The sequence below is a fragment of the Brassica oleracea genome, chromosome C2 (genome assembly GCF_000695525.1).
Source record: "Brassica oleracea var. oleracea cultivar TO1000 chromosome C2, BOL, whole genome shotgun sequence".
Lineage (NCBI taxonomy): Eukaryota > Viridiplantae > Streptophyta > Magnoliopsida > Brassicales > Brassicaceae > Brassica > Brassica oleracea.
Window position 1 is genome coordinate 33,689,714 of NC_027749.1, and position 8,542 is coordinate 33,698,255.

The following is an 8,542-nucleotide window of genomic DNA, read 5'->3' on the forward strand; positions in this document are numbered from 1 at the left end:
TATTTATGTTGGTTTTTAATTATTGCAGGTCATAAAAATAAAAAAAAGCACAAAAAAAGATCTGAATAGACGATTGCCGTGACTATCGACCGACGCGAAGCCGTCGACATCGATCAACATTTCCTAACCTGCCGCAACCGATATCAACATCCCTACATCGGTCGACATCCATTCCGGTCTGGTATATTGTTCTAACTTGTTACATTGAGTCCATATGATTTAGTTATCACCATAACTCTGACTGAATTTACACTGGGGACAGTGTAGTTTAAGTCTGGGGGGAGGTTTACTGATAGTAATTTATTTATGAGTTTTATTAAAACGTTTTTCAAAAAGTCTTATTGAGTCAAGATGGGGATAATGAACTTATAGACTTTTGCTTGTTATCTAACCACTCTTTATCACCATTCTAGACTTACTGATTGCAGATAGTACTAAAGATATTAAAGTGGATCAACCTGTCAACTATTCACACTTGCTGAGATTGTTTGAAGGAACCAAAGCTGACCTCCAACCCTAAATTTGACACAACTGCTTTTCTTGGGGCTTGGTATGCATGGGATCGGATTCTTCAAACAAGTCTGGAAGGTAAAACCTTGTGTAGATAGATTAATCACCTTTATCTCTCTATTTTCGAAATATTGATTAAAAAAAAATTATTATTATATATATATATATATATATTAGAGATTTATTAGGAAAGAATTCGAACAGGACTTGGTGGCTACAACCATTAAGGCTTGCTTCATAAGAATTTTATAGCTAAAGCATTAGAACATGACTTGGTAACTACAACCATTAAGGCTTGCTTCACAAATAATCCTAGGATATAGGTCAAAAAGAAGTGAATAGGCCTTGGTGGCAACCACCATTAACGCTTGATTCATGGAAGCCTGTCCAATCTTGGGCAATGATCTTGCTAATATAAGCAGATTTTGACTAAGAGAGAAAACTAGTAGAGAGAGAGGATATGAACTAATGTTTACCTGCAGGTCCAAATACTTGTTTGAAAGTCCTTGCATCCTGTGATCGATACCCCCAAGGTAAAGCCTACACTTTTATTTATGCTAAGAAATAAGGTTGGTAGAGGGGAATGTCAGACAAGATTTGATAAGTTGTTGGCTAGATGAATTTGGTTGCTAAGCTATGATATATTATAATGTTCTTTTGTGATTAGGACTTTTTAGATGTGAATTGCAATATTGTAGAGGTTATGATTCTAAGTTTTAAATCATGTGAGTCCCTCCTGTTTTGAAACCTCTTTCAGAGAGACTGCATGTTTGTTTTGCTTGAGGACAAGCAAAAGGGTAAGTCTGGGGAGTTGATAGACCATGGATTTGACCCATTTTTATCTATGGTTTATAGGTGTTTTTACTAAGAATTATTATATTATAGAGTCTATTTATTACATTTATAAGATCAGGAGTGATTTGGAGATAAGTAATGATTTTGGAGCATTCTGGAGATATTTGGAGCTAACACCCGAGATGACTATCGAGCTCGACCATCGGTCGATATTGGAGAGGACATCGATCGACAGTGAAGCGCGCAGAAAGCCCGTTTGGTCACAGCCGACTTGAAGCCCAAGTTTTCACCAATTTACAAGATTACCCCTGACGAGTTTTAACCTAATTATATATGCTTTGCCACCATGTTAAAGGCAGAGTGTGCGTTTCTTGTTTTATTATTTTCACAGCAAGGTTTTCTAGGATTTTGATAGATTGGAGAGAAGATCCAAAGTTATAATTTGTGATTAGAACTGCATTAATATCTATTTACTATTCTAATGAAGTTTTTTTACCTAATTCCTGTTATGAATTGCTTAGCCATGTTTGAGTACTTCCATTGTTAGATTTTAGTGTTTAAATAGGTTAGGAGGGATTAGCCCCAACTATAGATTGCTGAGTTGTGGTAATTTTGATTATGATTGTTCATTAATGCATGTCTCTATATTAGCTACCTAGAACTTGCCCTAAGATTGGTAGATAAAAGCGAAAGCTTCATTCTCATCCTGAAAACATTCTAACTGAGCTAAGTTTCTTGCTATGAGTAAGGCGAGAGCTGATCTAGTGAGCTTAGTAAGGTATCATTCAATCCGCGCATAAAGCTTATCTAGAAGCGCGTCGATCGATATCATTATTGAATAATCGATCGATGAAGCGAAAGGTGAATCGATCGATGAAGCGAAAGGTGAATCGATCGATATCCCTATAGCATCATCGATCGATAGTTTCTATTGGTCGACATACGATAGTTGAGATCATTAGATCTAGTTAATAGACAAGTCTAAACATGCGAAAGCTGATAGACTTCTTGACTAAGTAGTTGAGCTTTACATTATCATGCATGCAACTCATTAGGCATCTGTAGGATTATAATCTCAAGTTTACTGAATAAAAACCCTCTAACTATTTCCTTTTTAAGCACCAAAACCTCAACCACTCAATTGAACAAACACTTGTTCAATATAAAACTGAAATTTACAATTAAATCTCTAAAAACCATCTTGCTTAACAAATCATATTAGATTTCTTAGGCTTCCTAACTCCCTGTAAATTCGATCCCTAAGTACTACAACTCGACCTCTTATTTGAGAGAGTATAAATCACTCCTTAGGGTAATTTGAGTAGCATCAATACTCTTTTGGAGATATTCTTTTATATTACATGGCATTTCATGGATCCTGCCAACTCAAACATAAATGTAATCTTAATATCTCAATAAGACTTTGTCCTGACGGGGACATTCGAAGAAATTAGAATGACACAAAGAAAATTAGCATGGCCTCTGTGCACACATGCATGTCCAGAAATAATTCAATTTTATTAAAATAAAAATATTTCATTAAGAGTAATTTCATTTTTAAAAATTGATCACAAAACATGAAAATATTAAAATTCTAAAACAAAATAACTAAAAGATACTCATATATATATATATATATTCCTGTTCGGTACTACACTATGCGTTAGTCGGACGATCGGTATGGACCTAACGAGATAATGAAAAATCGAGGATTAACGGGTATTAATCGGGGTTTAGTTTTAAGCTTTTACTTATATATTATCTATAAATAATAAATTTGTAAATAATACCAGACAAGTTTCCTCGGCTCAGGTAGTAAGTGACTGGTTTAGATATCAATGAACCCAAGTTTGAACTGTTTCGATTCATAATTAGGTTTTTTTCAAGGAAAGACAAACTTGTAATATTGGTATCGTCTCCTTTTCTATAACCTGCGTTTTCTGACGCTCCAACAATGGCTGCCTCAAACTTTTTTCCCAGATTTTTCACTTATTTCATCATCTATTTAATCATTTTAGTTTAAACTTGATAGATCTAAGTTCAATTCAAAATTCTATAAGATTTGTTGCATCAACCGAGTTGGATTAACAGAAACATATTACACCGTTACCCAGGCAACGCGGAAAAACGCGGTCGTCCGCCTTGGAGCTCCGATTTGCTCCACCTCGCCACGACTAAGCTCCGATCACAGCCGACGTGGCCGATTACTCGGTTACGCGGCAGCATTTTCGAACATGGATATATAGTGGAAGATTTCATTGTAATCAAAATCTTCCAATATTTTAAACATAAATGTATAATATTATTACAACAAAATTTAATACTTTCCAAATAATTAAATAATCTCATGGTTATTGTTAAAATAAAGTGATAAATTATCATTAATTCAACTTTGATTTTCATAAGGAAAAAAACATTTTATATAAACTTTCTTAAAAATATTAAATTATTTCTCAAATAATAAGCATAGTTAATTAAATTAATATACCAAATATTTAATAAATTATAAAATCATTTTTAAGTAATTACAAACAAAATATAACACAAATTCTTAGATTTTACATTATATTCATATTTCAAAACCGAACTAGATTTTTGACCCGCACGACAAATATGATGCTATTTGTTTTTATGTCGCTATTTAGGGTTGGACAACACGCGGGTGTATTTTAAAAAAAAATATGAATCCATTTGTTTTTTTATGTCACCATTTAGGATTGACAAAAAACCCGAATTCGAAGATCCGAATAGATCCCAATCCGAATAAGTAGAACCAAATCCGAACCAAAATTGATTAAATATCCGAATTATTCAAAATTTTGGTATTTGAAGAACTGAAACCTAATCCGATCCGAGCCGAAGTATTTTGGGTATCCAAAGTAGATTTATATACTTATTTATTTATTATTTTTAGATTTAATATATATAAAAACATCCAAAATATATGATACTTTTTAGTTCGTTTAAATACTTGAAAATATATAAAATAATCAAACGTAAATATCTAAAATAGTTAAAATATACTCAAAATTCCAAAATAGTTAAATAATTATTAATTCTCTATACAAATATTTAAACCAAGCCAATTTATATGTTAAGTTAGGTACTCTGACATATGTTATTCAAATTTATATGTAATATATTCTATTATTTATAGATTTTTTAAAAACTAAATAATATAATCAATTTAAAATTTTTTAAAATAATTTAAATTGGTTATCCAAATCCGAAACGAATCCTCAAAGATCTGAACCGAACACAAAATCCCAAACAGACCCGAAAACGAACCCGAACTCCCACCCCTCACTATTATATATCATATATGTGTCATCATAGGTTACAAAAATATGTGTTATCATATAATTAATCGTATTTTATATGTACCATCAAATAAGTAATATTATAATTAATATTATTTTATACGTACAATCATATAAATAATCACATATATTATATTTTTAAATTTCAATGTGAAATATAAAAACCATAATTTAAGTTGGTGTTTGAAATTGGGCTTTGTATTGTATTTTTCTTACATATATTGAAAACATTTTTATAATGGTTATTGGAAAATATGTTAGTAAAAATCAAAATTTTTAATATATGTATATTTTTGAATGAATTTTTGATATAAATCAATTTTAAATTATTATGTTGATTTGAATATGTATATCAAGTAACCTATGCCCATTACTTTTTAATATAATGTAATGGACTTCCAATTTTATAGAAAATTATTACAAAAAATTATTATTATTCTGTTTAGAGAGAGAAAAAACCTAATGATAGGCAATTTTCAAGGCGATGACGACTCAGATCCTAGCGACGGCCGCGCGAGAGACAAACAGACGGAGGGGCTCGACGTGGGTGTAGCAGTGGTCTCCGATGGCAGTTTGGAAGGCGGTGGCACTCTGGCTCCGTCGATGGAGGGTGAAGCGGGACTGGGGGAAAAGAAAGGGTCTCCTGAGAAATCCTCCAGTAAGGTGTTTGATGGCAAAGATAAGGTCTTGTACTCCCAGATTCTTGCTGAGGAGGGCTCTACTTCAGTGTTGAACCATGAGTTTGTGGTGAAGGATGGTGTTGCGGAATTGGTGATTCCGGCCGAGTTAATGGAGGATGCGAATCCCCTATGGAAGTGTTTTGTCGTTGGATATTTCATGAATACAGCTCCACACATTGGGTCGGTTCACGCTACCGTGAATAGAATCTGGAGTTCTGTGGGGAAGGAATCAAGGATTCATGTTCAGTTTATTGGGAAAACGATTGTTCTATTTCGAATTGAAGATGCGTCTACTCGAAGTAGGGTTCTCAACAGGAAGTTTTGGCATATATCTGAAGTTCCGTTGATGGTGGGTGAATGGACTCCGGAAACAGCTCGTTCCCCTCTGGATCTTTCTGCAATGCCTTTATGGGTAGATCTGCAAAATGTTCCAGGGTACCTCTACTCCAAAAAAGGACTGAGTTTCCTAGCTCATACAATGGGAAAGTTCATTAAGCTCCATCCTAATACAGAGCGCTGTATAAGAATCGATGTGGCTAGGGTGCTAGTGGAGGTGGACTTAACCAAGCCGTTGCCTAGTAAGATCAGCTTCAGAGGAAAAGATGGCTCAAATGTGGTGGCACTACAAGAAAACAGGACCTTAACGACTACAATATTAGTAGCTATGTGGTCGTAATATAGGCTTTACGACTAGTTAGCGTCGAAAAACGATTGGTCGTTAGAAGCTGATCGTAAATAATTATTCGAGGCACATTGGTCGTAAATTTACGACAAATGGTGTTAGTCGTAAAGCAGACGTAAATGTACGACTCCATTAATTGGTCGTAGGTTAAATGTAAATGCATTAGTCGTAAAGCAAACGTAAATGTACGACTCAGACACTTGGTCGTAAGTTAAACGTAAAATCATTAGTCGTACATGTGACGCACATTTACGTCTCATAAATTAGATGGACATAGGTCGTAAACTTACGACCAATTTGCTTCTACGTCGATGTTTATTTGTCGTAATGCAACGACCACTTTACATCGACGTTAAATGTTCATTGGTCGTAAATTAACCCACTTTATTTATTTAATTTCGAATTTAGTATTTAATTACGAATTTAATATATTAATTAAAATCAAATATTTAAATTTATTTTGATTTTAATTTTAAAATTTTGGTAAAATTAAAAGAAAATATCTAATATTCAGAAACATAATAATATCCATAATATAAAACATTCATAATACTAATTAAGTAAAACCGAAAAAAACTAAGTGTTAAGGTTTATTTCGTCGAAAAGGTCGGAACTATGCTCATCCGCACGTCGCTCTAAATCTGCCTGCTCTTCCGGAGTGGGCTCGGGGATAAAGCTCAGACGTAGAGACTGCCACCTAGAGGCAAGAGCCGGGTTGACGTTTGGGGTTGTCTCTATCATCACATCGATCATATTTGCCAAACATGCAAATTTGTCCCTGTGGTCAGCTATGACTTCTTTGGCCGCAGTCAAATCCCTACGGAGAGAAGATTCTTTTTCCATTCTTGCAGCGTGTTCAGCTCTCGCCCTCGGGACATCGTTGACAGACCTGATCCCGACAATACGTCCCCTTTCTTCGGGGCAACCTTTAATTGATAAATAGATATTTAATTAGTACATATGTAAAACTAACTTAAAGAATAAAAAATGTAAATAAACATATATATTTAAGAGATCAAATTTTTAACCAGCTCAAAAATTTTGTCTAGTTCGACGGTGGACAGCTGGACCGGTGCACCTTCCGGATTTTGTTGCGACAACTGAGTCTGGACCTCCTGGATCCGAGCCTCAACAGTGTTGTAGATCCTCTCTGCTCGAGGATGCGAGAAGGTGCCATCAGAATGCTGATGTGTCGTCTTGTAAAGTCGGGCCAGAGATGGTGGTGCTCCTTCTTGGGCAGCCTGTATAAAAAAATTTTAAATTAAACTCACGCATTCAATAAATAGTCAATTAATATATATTTAATAAAAATTAAGAAAGATCGAAGACTTAGAATTTGTAGTGCCCTCCCAGCATGTGGAATCTGTCCGGAAGTATGAGGTATTGGCAGGTTACCATCATCATCGCGGGTCAACCGAGCCGCAGAGCAAGTGAGAGACCTCTGAACTGACTTCGGCAAATTCCAATAAGCCTTCAAGCCCTTCCAAACGTCATTGCTGAGGTAGGCTTCTTTTGCGTCGTCCCCCAAAACTCTCCACTTCTCCTTCCAATCACCAGCAATGTTCTTTAGGCGAGCCATTGCCTTTTTGTAGAACTCTTCCTTCACCTTTTCGTTGACAGCAATGGACCAATTCCATTTTTGCTACAATAAAAAAAAATTAAATTAAATAAATAATTATTTTTAAAATAAACAATAAAAAATTATATTTTAAACTAACCGCGAAACACTTGAACCAAGTCCTCCGAACGTGGTCAGGTGTAAGAGACCAGTTCAGATGCGCTTCCCAGAAGTTTGCCCTGATGATATATCCAACGCTCTGTCCCACACAATTGTCCATCGAAAACCTACAAAATTTAAAACAATACATATATTTAGAGCAATATGTATAATTAATATATTTAAATGCAATTAAAACTTTAATAAATTAAAAATTACCAGTAAGTGTGGGGTGGTCGATCTGGGTTGATGATTGGTAAACCTTCTCGTCCCGGCATCTGGAGAAGGTCTTCCACTGTATATCGTGCATATGGTGCATTTGGTGGCACCATCAAATCTGGATGAACAAATGCAGGAGCCGGAGCAGCTGCATGAGCCGGAGAAGCTGCAGGAGCCGGAGCAGCTGCAGGAGCCGGAGCAGCTTCGGGAGCGGTGGACTGCTGCTGAGGATGGTGTGGAGGATGATGCTGCTCATACCGAGGCTGCTGTGGAGGCTCATCGTACTGGGGAAAGAATTGAGCAGGGTCATCGAACCGCGGATAGTAAGCTTCAGGGTCATATGCCTGTGGAGGCACATACGGATGGGCAGTAGGAACTTGGCTATCAGGCACATTCTCTTGGCCGGATGCCGTGCTGGAAGTAGAAGTCGATGGATCTGACTGTGGGAGAAAGTTACTCGCGTAAGAGATTTTAGGCGTAAGGTTCCTAAGTCTCTGTCTACCGCTAGCCATAGCAATATCTTCAATCTGAAAAAACAAACATTAAAAATAGATAGTTATAAACAATTCAAATTTATTATATAAAAATAATCTAAACCTATTCTAATTTGATCATAATC